This window comes from Osmia lignaria, chromosome 10, assembly GCF_051020975.1.
Source record: "Osmia lignaria lignaria isolate PbOS001 chromosome 10, iyOsmLign1, whole genome shotgun sequence".
Taxonomy (NCBI): Eukaryota; Metazoa; Arthropoda; class Insecta; order Hymenoptera; family Megachilidae; genus Osmia; species Osmia lignaria.
The window spans coordinates 5,199,989-5,212,561 of NC_135041.1; the positions used below are offsets into that span (position 1 = coordinate 5,199,989).

The following is a 12,573-nucleotide window of genomic DNA, read 5'->3' on the forward strand; positions in this document are numbered from 1 at the left end:
GAATATGTTTCATAAAGCTTCTACATAAAATACAATTTCCATAATTTATGCAGATTAAACGACATCGAATATGTATTAACATAAATAAAGTAATACCTTTCGGTTATCGTGACAAGAAACATCGATGTAAATATAAGCGGTTTTCCTAGAAAAAGTGTTAGTAAACAGTAGAGAAAAATTGGGAACGAAATAAAAAGGAGAAATGTTTCAACAAACAAAACTCGCAAACAGCCCCTTTCACGTGCACGACCCTTTTTAATCCGTGTAAAAACGTCGTGTTGTTTGACCTAAAACCCGATAGTTGCATGACCGAGGTGGAACACTCCATAGGAATTACTGTGCCAAATTCAAAACGACTCTAAAAGACGTCGCAGTGACTGGTGATATGTTCAAAAACGTCACGCAGTTTCTAGTTCAAAACGGGGCTGACCTAAAAAAAAACCTCGTTGGAAAATAATACCTTGATTGCAGCTGCTCGTTTTTCTCGTTTGCTTGAAATTAAAAATTCCTACAAAATCTCTTTCATAATATAACATTCATAAAAATAGAAAACTTCAAAAATGGAATAATAAATATAATTTTAACTTGAAGTTTGCAGCATGTACCGCAGTTACAAATACACGAAAAAACTGTATTTATTATTCAAAGAATTTGTAATTAAAATTTAACTACAAATGAAAACTGAGTAAGAGTTCGCCATTTGGTTACCACTCGGAGGGTTGGCGATCGAAGACGATTAAAGAATTTTATTCGGTACGAGCATTTCCGTTATCGAGTTCATATAAATGATTGATACGGTTGGATAGGTCAGAAACGTGTCCACTTTGTCCGCATTCCATCTGTATATCGATCACCATCGCGCAGATAGGGAAAATTGAATGTACCCTTGTGAACTTAAGCGACGTTGTACGCGAGAATTTACCAAAAGGGAATTTGCAAAATCATTTCTCGCCAAAAAGTTTCAATTGCGTTTGATATTTTTCGTGAGGGGAATGGCTTTCCATCGTCCAACGAGAAGAGATAGATTAAAACCGCGGCTGTTAATATTCATCAGTTCGAAAACATTGAAATCGACGATACATTGAACGCAATAGCGTACCGTGTATAACGTGATAAACAACGCATCAACTATTTTACAAGCAGACGGAAATGAAATTTCACGGAATTTCGAATCTGGCAGAAGTTAGAGACACCGGTTTCTACTACGGCTTTTTGGGGGACAGTTCTGTCATCAGTTTTCCAGCCAACTTTCCTGTAAATCTCTAAACGGCAATCTCCAAACTTGTATATCCGGTGCCATGCACGAAACATCTATCCTCGTTGAAATTCGTGCCAACGTTAGAAAGTTGGAAAAATATAAAAATACAATATTTTTTTCAGATGATTCAATGATAACCGTGCTACGCTCGTATATCAAAGAAAAATGTAAATTGAAACGATAAAAGAACCCTCTTCGAATGCGCCTGTTCCGATTTATAGCTGACTGGCTGACACGTAAAAGTAATTCGAAGGAATCTACTCAGGCCTGCACTTTGGGGGGAACGCCGAGAAAGTCGTATCAATTAAAATTGGTTACGGTACGTTCGAGAAATCTCGAAGCAAGCGATGCCTGTCATCGAGAAGGGTCCATCGATCGGATGGATCGGTCGTAAAATAAAGATTTGGCCAAGAGGGTGGTTCCCGGTCTTTTTTTTCGGAGGGTTACTTCGCCCCAACAGTAAACCCGTGGTGTATCCACACCGGTGCACACATACCGGCTTCGATACCGTAGGGGCGGATCGGGTGTGCACCAGCTGAATACTGATTCTCCACGGACGCATATATTACCAACCTGGATAAAAGATATTTGCATTTTGATGGACCGTGCCGAGTGCATTTGACGTTTCATATGCATCCCGGCGACCACTCGTGTGCACACGTACGCGTCAAGGTGTGGAAAAAAATCACCCTTTCCTTTCTTTACTGCTCGAGCACAGGGTTATTTGTATTTATTTCGAGCCTCTCGAGAGGCCTTTTGAATAACAACCGCAGGAAAAGTGACTTCAAATAGAGAGAATAGCACAATTTAACGCTTCCATTACATAATATTAATTATGATCGATACGAATAATTAATGATTATATAACTGATAAGGTAGAGTATATCACGTCCTACAAATTTTTATTTACTAAAAATGTGTGACTTGGATATGTCTGAAAATTTGTAAATACATTAAGAAAATTAAAGAATAAACCCGAGGAGGCTTCTGTTTAATGAAGTTGCAAAGCATTTGCAGACGTAAAAGAAAACGTCGGCAAAGTACGAACGAGTTTTACTTAATATAATTAACGGATTTCCGTGGATCGTCTAACGAAGAAACTTTCCGCGTTTCAAAAGGCGTACATTCTTTTCAGCTGTAAACACACCGCGCCATTGAAACAACTCGTCGCGTTAATGAAACCGAGAGATATCGAGAGCTACGTCTTTGCACGTTCGTTACAAGTTTATTCTATCGATTTACAATATTCCCCCACGGTCGACGTTGTGTATGCAACGTGCCAATACGATTCGTTTTATTCACATTTCGACGATCGTCAACTTTCGTCGCGTATAAACATCACGGCAGGAACGAATGTTTGCTATGAGCAACGGAATATAAACGTTGCCTAAAAATTATTCATGGTCGACGATATTAAAAGTTGGCCGACGAACTCGCCGGGGAATCAATTGCCGAAAACGTCGATATTGGTTCGGGCTTGGAAACGGGATAAATGCTAGACTGTGGTCACAATGGGCCGAAAGACGTGGCAAATTGAAAAATCGCCTGTCGGTGAATATAACGCAAACGAGAGACAACCGTTCACGTGTACGTGAAAATGGACGAGCTTTCTCCAATAAATTTTCACAGATAAATTTTTCTTTCCAATATATATCGCGTTAATTGTCGATTTGTATTTGTACGGATTTTATTAAGTGAACGTTGTTGAAATTTTAAATGTTACTTACCTTATAGTTGCACGTTTCGTTATAAGTCGTAGTTGCTCGTAGACAATTTTCTTCCAAGTTTCACTTTTTCGTTGAAGTTTAACGAAGATTTCGCAGTCTTTTTTAAACGAAGCGTCTCTTCACTTCATGTCACGGTAATTGCTGTCACAGAACACTTTTTCCCGGGCAAAGTTGCATCTTCCTGATTTTCGACCGACAGCCTTCGTTCGGAGTTACCATGTCTGGAAAGAGAAAAGAGAAAGTTTTGAAGAGTGCTTTAACGAGCAGAGAATACGTACAGGGATTTAATAGTGAGTTAGTAAATAGATTTTAGAGCAGATAGAGAAAATAAATGTGTGGTGTATAATTTGAAAATTTGTTGAAAAGAAAAATGTTAGGTTACAACGTTAAAATAAAATATTTCATTTATGAATTTTAAATGTTCTATACCTTATGGGAAGAGAGTCCCATATGATTTTGTTTCTAAATTACTTTTAATATTAATATCGTCAAAATTAAGATTTCGAAAATTCCTGCTTCCACCATAGCGCCGTTTTCCCTGAGGAAGCCTACTTTCCTCGATGCTGTACACGATACGAGTAGTCTATTCTACACTCTAACAACTTAAAAAATTATTTCCCGTTTAAAAACGAGGAAGCAACAGAAACTTGGGCCATAGAACGAGAAAATTACTCGTTCGACGCGTTGCCAGCCATCGTGGTGGAAAAAGCGAAGGACGAAAAAGAGAGAAGGCAAAAGGGGACCGACGTAGACGAGGACGACCAAGGATCGAGGAAGTTCGAGTAAAAGTTGCGAACCCGAGGGAATGCTTGAGAAGCTTTATAACTTCGACAATCTTAAATCGACAGAACTACCATGTTGGACGGCGGCGAAGGGTGTCGGAGAGCGGGGTACGAATAAAACGTACGGAACGAGGGTGAACGGGATGCTGAGGACAAGCAGATAGAAGAGTGAAGGGGATGAGAACGAGAAAAGTAGCTACGTGTATTACTGGCGGTGATAGGAGCAGGGGTTGACAGGGCGACTACGCTTTGACACTGTCCGTTGTCTTTTTTTTATCACCTCCCGTACACTCGAGCGAACTGATTCGAGGGTCGTAGCCCATGGCAGACTTGTGTATCATTTAACAGCGAAATAACTAAATAATAAATAAACTGACAAACGAAGAATTATATAATTATTCTTTATCACCATAAAAATCCATCTTTATTTAAACTATTTCGCGTTAATTTTATTCGTAAAAAACAGATTTACGATTCGAATGGATTTAAACATAATACTGTCGATCTCTCGGCAGAGTTTGATTAGGTAATAACCCGCGAACGGTATTATTTTGATCATTCCACGGTACTCGGAACGAGATTATTAATGATTTCCGATAATACGTGTTTGTATTATAATTAATACACACGTGACAACTTTTGCAATTAATGGCGTTATACACTGATTGTGAAAAACGAGAATACTTTGAGCGGGAAACTGCTAATTAGCGGTACAGTAATGAAAACTGAAATAATACACTGAAATCTAATTAAATCATAGACAAAACACGCCACATTATAATTTTCTGTCTGACGTAGATAAAGTGTGTTTTAACCTCGAATATAATATAGTCAAATAATTAACACCTTGTCCTTTTTTAATTATATCCTAATGTATCCACGAGTACTTGTTAATCTTTTCTGCATAATTTTATAGAAAACACAATAAATTTAACGCAGCCACAATACTCGGTCTGCGGATTGAAAAAATTCCTTTTTTTTGCACTCAAGGAGTTTAACTTCCGCAAAGTTTCTCGAGCAGTTTGGGAACCGTTGGTTCGTGGGCTGTCTGGTCTCGAGCAACGCCATTAAAAGCGTACGTGCGAGCACACGCGTCCGTCTGAAACGCTGGAAAATAATGAATACTTAAACGGCGCGTGTGCTCCTAACCAAAGAACTAACTTTTTATCTGACGCGTCGTCAGTTGGCCGGGTAACAGGATCGCGCGTGAAAAAGGTGTCTGCCAAAGAAATCGACAGGCCGCGTTAATTTAATGAAAAATTCATGCTCGCGCGACGCGATCGTAGCGTTGTACCAACGCCCGCCTACCGTTCCTTCGCGAGCTCGAGAAGAAGCGGCGAGGAGTAACGAAAGGAGAGAAGAAAAAAAATAAAAGAAGCGAAAAGAAGAATGTGTGGAATTAATGACGGCGTTACACCCCCTTGTCTTCGCGTCGTCTACCTCCCTCGATTTTTCTGTGAACCCATGGTCGGCATTCCGCCGAAGGCGCAACGTATCGGTAGACAAAAGGGAGCTGTCTCGAATAACGTTAAAACATTGCAAGCAACCGGTGTAGATAACAATCGAAAGGAACGAGTGTGACGGGATTGCCGGCGGTCCCAGGGGTAGGGGAGGGGTGGAAAATACCTACGCACCCCTTACACACCGCCCGTTCTCGCCTGTCTCGAATCGAAGAGTCGCGTCGGGGGTCGCGATGCGGCCTAACCACCCTTCGTTCTCCTCTTCTCTCTCCGATCAACGACTCGTGCAGAGGCTGGTGCTTCCAACCCTCGAAAAAAAAAAAAAAAAAAAAACTCGGCTTGCATTTCAGTAAAGAGCCAACCCATCCGCGTGCATGGACAATGGGACCAGACGCCCTGCTAGACAGCCGACAACGCCCTTTCTTTTCGACACACGCGTGTCTGCGTTTATGCCAGGCTCAGCCGACAGGGAGTATACAGTGTCTTTTTCTCTTCCCTCGAACCTCTTCCGTTTCTCTCCCCTCGCTCCATCTCCGTCACTCATTTTCCTGAGACCTTTCGCTCTCCTCACGTGTGTCTGACTTCTTTTTTAAGAGAACTACACCTCCCTCGCTTCCTAGTCGCGTCGCGTGCTTCCCGACACGGCAGCGTGGAAAACAATTTTCTCTGCTGCGAGAAACACGGCCGAATGAGGGCTGGCTGGTACTCGTCCAGCCGTAAGCACAACATCGTCTGTATAAATTATATGAACCGTCGATTTCTCGCTTAATGACGCGAGCCACTGCTACCGTTACGAGTAATTAACGGGGCTCCCCGTGTAGGACCAGTTATCTCGCGGAGAATTCGTACGTAGCTACGTGTATACATATTTTAATCAAGCGGAAAAACGAGCCGGGGAAAAAGTTTATCCTTCAGGGAGGTTTGTCCCGGATGCTTTGGAACGTTATTAAAGCACCTGATGCGAAAATTGCACGGCTCGAATGAGATTTTTTTGGCGAAAGTCAACGGATAATCTTCAACGACGCGTGCAAACTGGTGCTCGACTATTCGCAGCGGATTTCTCCGAGACTGTTTAATAATTTCAACCATTGCAGCGACGGCGAGAAGGCAACGAGCGTTTACGAGTACGCTCGTGTTCGCTCGACGCTTCGATAAGAAACGAGGCTAAGACTGCGAGACCGTTATTCGAATTATAAACTCGTGTAACAATGAAACGTTACACTCTTGCCCTTTCTTTCGCTTTCTCGCTCTCCTTCTCTCCTCGTCGAATTTCAGCCCGAGGGGGAAGCCTCCATTCTTCCTCTTGCTACACCGGCTCAGCCAAGCCGTACGAATCAGCCGAGTGCATTTACCAAAGTACCCGCATTCACACCTTCCGCGTACAACGGGCGCTGAGCAACACGGGCTCAGACTACGAAACAGGAAGTCCCTGAATTCTTTTGTTTCCGAGTGGCGGCGCGCCTTCCTGGCGGTCTCGTAGCTGCTGGCTGCTCGTTAAAAAACGAAAAGGGTTCGCTCGTTTGTCCAACCTTTATTTTCATTTCATCCCCTTTCCCCCTTTTCATTCGATGGTCGCTCGTTTCGAAAATAATATGCTGCCGCTTAATAATAATATTATGTCTGGGATACGTGCACGTCGGGAACGGGAGAACCGAGCGAGACTTAAACAGCGCGAGGGTGGCTGACAAACAATCTCGACTGGACGTCGAGGATTTTAGGAGGGTGAAATTTCTCTTTATTTCTCAATGAAACAAAACTGTCGCTCGCCTTGTGCCTTATCCTTCTGCGCGGCCATCTATGCCACTTGTTCCCGCTTTTCCGGTCTGCAAATTTTCCTGCCGGAACGTTTTCTCTTTCGAACAATACTAGCCGAATCGCAAGACTCTTTTGTTTGAATATTTAGAAGAAGGCAATCGGTGGGTAACACCGATCGATTCGATTTAATAACAACAAGAAATCTTTGCAATCGTGCTTACTTCTTGTATACTTTCGAAGACAATGGTATTAATTTAAGTGGATTCGAATAACGAACGTAATTAAAACGTTGGCTCCGGGCTGGAGATTAAGTATTGCTAATGAACAAACTTACTAAAAGCTATAAAATACTTAATAACCTTTAATTAGCATGATAATTAAAGTTCTTAGTATCTTTGACGAGAAGGAAAGCTTCAGGCAATATTTGCTTGACTTCCATCGTCGATTTAGCTCCCTTTGTTCAATCCGGTATCAAACACATCGATCACATCGCGATTTCTGTGGAAACGAACACGAAACCGCTGGAGCACCTTCGAAAATTGCACCGTGAAATCGGTATAATGCAAAACAGGCAAAAGGAACCGCAAGAAAGGAAAGATATGCAGCCGAGTGTACCCGAATGCGAATTCGAAGATCGAGTGGAGGTCGTATAAGTACAACGAACGTCTATTCATCGGTTTCTTCCCACAGTAGACCCGCTCTCCGCTTTATAAGCGGCAGAGAAGAGGAGAAAACGCTGCCATTGTCGACGATTCCCGCAATGTAAAGTAATGAGTTGCTTGATTCAACACAAAGAGAGGGAAATAGTGAAACGTATGAAGGGTAAACACGACCTTGAAGAACCTTATGAAAATCATCCCTCCTTCTAATAAACCAATCAATTGTATTCATTGAGACTTCGATAATTGTCTTGAATTTCATTGAAAATTAATTCTGAAGTGTATATATAATAAGTAAAAAATAAAGTCTATGATATAACAAAAAGTATTATGCACTTTTTACATACGTATTTCTTTTCTCTCGACAAACAATAAGTAGAACGTTTGTAGAACCAGAGAAAGGACCTGGAGAATACCTCCTGGGAAATCGCATTTAAATGTTCCATCGCAACGCGTTGAATCGCCTACATATCTCTGAAGCGACTCCCTTACATTGCCAATTTTATCTTGGGGAGAAGGAAGAACTCAGCAGGTGCTAAATCTGGCGAATGCGGGGGGTAACTGGTGATGGTCATATTTTTTTAGCCAAGAATTGTGAAAGGACAATCGACGAATATAATATAATGTACAAGCACATATAATGTAGAAAAATAAATCATAAAAGATTTGAAAAGATTAATACTCTTTAATTCCAGAATGAATTCGATTATGGAGTTGTTAGAATGTTTTTAAAAAAATTAGAAGACACCAAATTGTGGAGTAATATTGCCAGGATCGTAAAAGTTGATAAGAATGATGTAACGACTGCGCTAAATGATATTACGGAACAAAGGGCGTAGAGGATATCGGTGGGGACCAATATCGAAGATATTTGTAAGCTGAGAATCGACGTCGAAGACATTAGAGACGTTGGTGTCGATACCGAAGGTACCAGGTTCATAGGGGCTGATATCTGGGTCGTAGAAACCAACACCAAGGACAATAGGGTGCTGGAGTCGATATCGAGGACACTAGAGGCAAGGAAGTTGATACCAAGAACACTAGCAGCAGTCTACGTCAACATCTGGATCGTGAACGTTGATACTGAGAAAATTTAACCCCGAGGGTAGATATCAGGAATTTCTATGTTAGAGAAAACAAATCTCGTGGAGATGTTTTACAGTTTCTGTCGTATGATGTTTAAGTAGAAAAGTTACCGTAGAGTGTCAACTAATTTCGATTAAGCGAAAAACCTCTGCATTATTAATGATACCGCACTTGAAGGCTATTGTTACCGGGGATCTATCACCAGGGATTTTGTGGTTCTCTGTCAGGCTATCTCTATAATACCCAAACACCCCTGCGTTCACCTCCTGCCGCCCCTTAACAACAGTTCAATTAGTTCCGACTTAACGGCTTTCAGTTCCGGTGACTCGTGACTGGAATCTTGGACAATTATTCGTTGGGCGGAAACTGGGTAGCATGAATTTTCACCCTCGATGAATAAATCCTTCCTGCGTGATAGGTAATTTTCCCTAAACGTAAGATTGACGATTCTGTATCATCATATTACACCCTTCAATTATTCTAACTAAAACTTCGCGTGTATCAATTGCTCAACGAAGAGAAAATTGTTCGTGACCTATCACCTATTTATCGATGAAACTTGTGATGCACAAAATTCATTTTATTAATTACAGCCAAGAAAAAAATGAATCATTGATTTTTATTTCCTTACGTTCTACACGATAATGAATAATACCTTTGTTGAAAATATTTCACAACGAATTAATCACGAGAGGCTGCGAACACACGCGTACACGAAACGCTTTGCACGCGAAAGGCAATAAACGAGTTATGTAACAAGCATCGTTCAGCTTTCGTTCGCGTGTAAAGAGGCGAGGTTTAAACCTACGAAAAGTTGAGCAGATTTGCGAGCGTTGAGGTTGCAGAGGCGATCTCGAACGCATCGGTTCGAGTGAAAGTAGCAAAAGGGAGATCAAAGGGCGGGAAGAAGATCGTAAAATCAGGCAGTCCGGAAAAGCCGGGATGCACTGGCGATAGCGGGGAGAGCTCGAACCGGCTTAATGTGTTTGCGCGAACAAATAGCTATCCGGAAGCGTCTAGGAAATGAAATACCGTTGCGTAGGTAAACGAGCTGACGGAGTTCTCACGAGTAAATAACTAACTTTCTTGGCTCGCGGAGCGCCTTAAACCGTCGCGAGCAGCTCGTTACGTGCTCGATGTCCTAGGCGTCGCGACGCGACGTACTCTTTGCACGAACGAGAAAGCTAATGCCCTGATTACGAACCGTCTACGACTTTGCTGACTAGAATCGTCAAGTAAGTTATAATCGCCGCGCGATGTTTGCACGATCCGATTTGCAAACAGCGTTAATTACCCGGGAGTAGCAGTCGCCCTTGTAACGAGGCCACCGTTTCTCGCCATTAAATGGAAACGTTCCCGACATCGATCGAACGAAACAAGTAAATATCATTTCGATCTACATCTTTCAAACGTTCCATAACTTTCCAAACATCGATGGATCGTTTATGCGCGATCTTTGAAAATGATTAAGGAAGACGAAGGCCGAGTTGTCTTTCCGGAAGAATATCTCTCGCGATGAGTATTTTATGAAGAAACTCGAAGCAGAGGCAAGAGAAGAGTGAACGAGAAAAGATTTTTCTAGTGGCAATAAAGGGACTTCACCCGGTCGAACAAGACAAAGATTTACGACGGGAACGTGATCTTATTTTGCCCGAGTCTCGCCGAAAAATTCTCTATAATGGAAAAAATGAAACGCGACCGGAGAAGCTTGTTATCGAGCGTAATCAAGTGAAACAACGTGCCTTCAAAATTAATAGCTCTATTTCTCGATCGAATATATTTAATCGCCACCTAATATATTTAATCAAAATACACGGTACGAAACTTGCCTGAAAATAGAATAAGAACGAAATTGAATAACGCGCAACTACTTCACGGAAATAACGAAATTCTCAAGAACAATAGAAGAATATAGTTCTGAAAGTGGCAACGAATCTGAGCGTATTAATATTTCATCGGGAAATCGCACGGGGAAACGTAATTCCCTCGTTCTCAGCTTTAGCGAGCAACTTTGAAAACTACTGAAGGTTTAATTTTAAACGTTTGAACGTGACAATACGCGGACGTCTGAGCGAGTAAACTCGTTGGCGAAGTTTTATTAAAATAGCTGAAATTTATGTCGGAATTTCAAGTATCCCCCGATTGAAAATAGATTCGCTGGTAACGAGAATATTGTTACTACAATCTTCGTGCAGCTGCTCGATTTTTCCCTCTCGTTGCTAAGAGGATCATCTTTCTCTTGTTCCTTGGCTCTTTATATCCTGACCGGTCTACAGTAATCCATTCTCAACGATTCGCTGGAGAAATCATAACTTAGAAACCTCAGTTTAATTTATCACCTTGCTCCCTGTCGCTTCCCGACTCTTCCCTCGAACCGTGAACGAATTACGCGGCAGCGAAAGTTTTTTTGAATCAATCAAAGATATTGTCCGGCGTGTGGCAAACGGATTTGTTAATTCAATGATTCTGTCCCGAGTGACGGCAGACGTTGGAAGTTTACCAGGGAGCGTCGTTCCAAGTTTTCGCCAGTTCGCCACCGATAAGAGGCAAGCGACTAAAATTGGATTCACAGTTTACAGACTGCATTTCCGTAGAACTTAACTTTTCCATTTAAGACAGCCACCTTTTCCTTTCGCAGCCTAATTCCCTTCTGAAAACATCCATCTTCCCGATGGAATTCGACTCCTTTTCCAAGCTTTTAGTATTCACTTTTTTGAGATAAAAGTCAACGAAAGTGACTGCGATGCAAATACCAAAGTAACTGCTTGATAAAACTACTCAGATCTGTAAGTTCTGAACTTCTGAAGTTTTGTTAATTATTATTAATACCTCTTGAAATAATTAACACTTGAATAGAGAAACCTCGGTTGATCGCGAGTCAAAATTACAACACATATACAAGGATATTAAAAGAACAGTTTGAAATTTAAAAATGAGGCTCTCTCCAGGGTCCGTCGTCTGAGGGTTAAACCTCTTCCATCAACTTTTTCTTAAAAGAAGCTGATATTCCTGGTACTCTGTCAATGAACAATGAGAAAAGTAAATCAACAGTCACTGAGACAGAACTCCGAAGAGATCCACTTTCTCTTCAGCAACCTTTATCTGCCATGATCACAAAGGACCACTGTAAATACTTTTTAAAAGAAGAAACGCGGAAGGGTAATCATATGACACGCGGCAAGATGAAAGGATCCGAGTACAATTGCTTCCAGGCAGAGATAAAAAAAGCTAATACGATATGAGATTCGACGTAGACACATGAACTTGCAAGCAGGGTAAGAGAAGACAGGATTGAACATTAGTCGAGGTGGTGCAGCGTCCATAGTGTCCGTGAAAGACGGGAAAAGAAGAGGACGAAGGGCTAAGAGGAGCCGGCTTATGGATTCTCTTCTTTCCCCTCCGAAACTTTCGTATAAAAGGTTGGGTGGTGTCAGGACAGTTAGGTCATCGACGTGACCCAAGAGTTCGCCTGGAATAACCTCCATTTGTACGGGGAATTACATCCGCGTAGGAAGAAGAAAAAAAAAAAATGTTCCGATGCTATCCTGACGCCAGGGGCGGAAAACAGCGACGGTTAAAGAATTACAAAAATAAAAAGTATGCAAATTATAAAGTTAAAAATTACACATTACTCGCGTAAAGGATTTAGTACTTTGACGGCTACATGTTTTGTGGAATGAATGGCTTTTGTAACTTTATATTTCTTTTGTGTCGAGGGAGAGATCATTGTGAGATTTTATAATGCGTTTCGCAAAGTCACCAGCTTTCAAATTGAAATTGGTACACAATGCAACGAATTGAAATGAAGTGAACAACGCTGGTATTAAAAGTTACATATCAAAGTGA

At 41.5% G+C, this 12,573-nt stretch overlaps 1 long non-coding RNA gene across 1 annotated transcript in view; it reads right to left on the reverse strand.

Annotated features, from left to right (window-relative positions):
- Positions 1-2,513: 2,513 nt before the first annotated feature.
- Positions 2,514-12,573, reverse strand: part of LOC143305772 (uncharacterized) — a 94,659-nt gene continuing 84,599 nt past the window's right edge. Inside the window, exon 4 of the long non-coding RNA XR_013062918.1 lies at positions 2,514-3,206. This is a non-coding gene — a long non-coding RNA (uncharacterized LOC143305772). The remainder of the gene's footprint in view (positions 3,207-12,573) is intronic.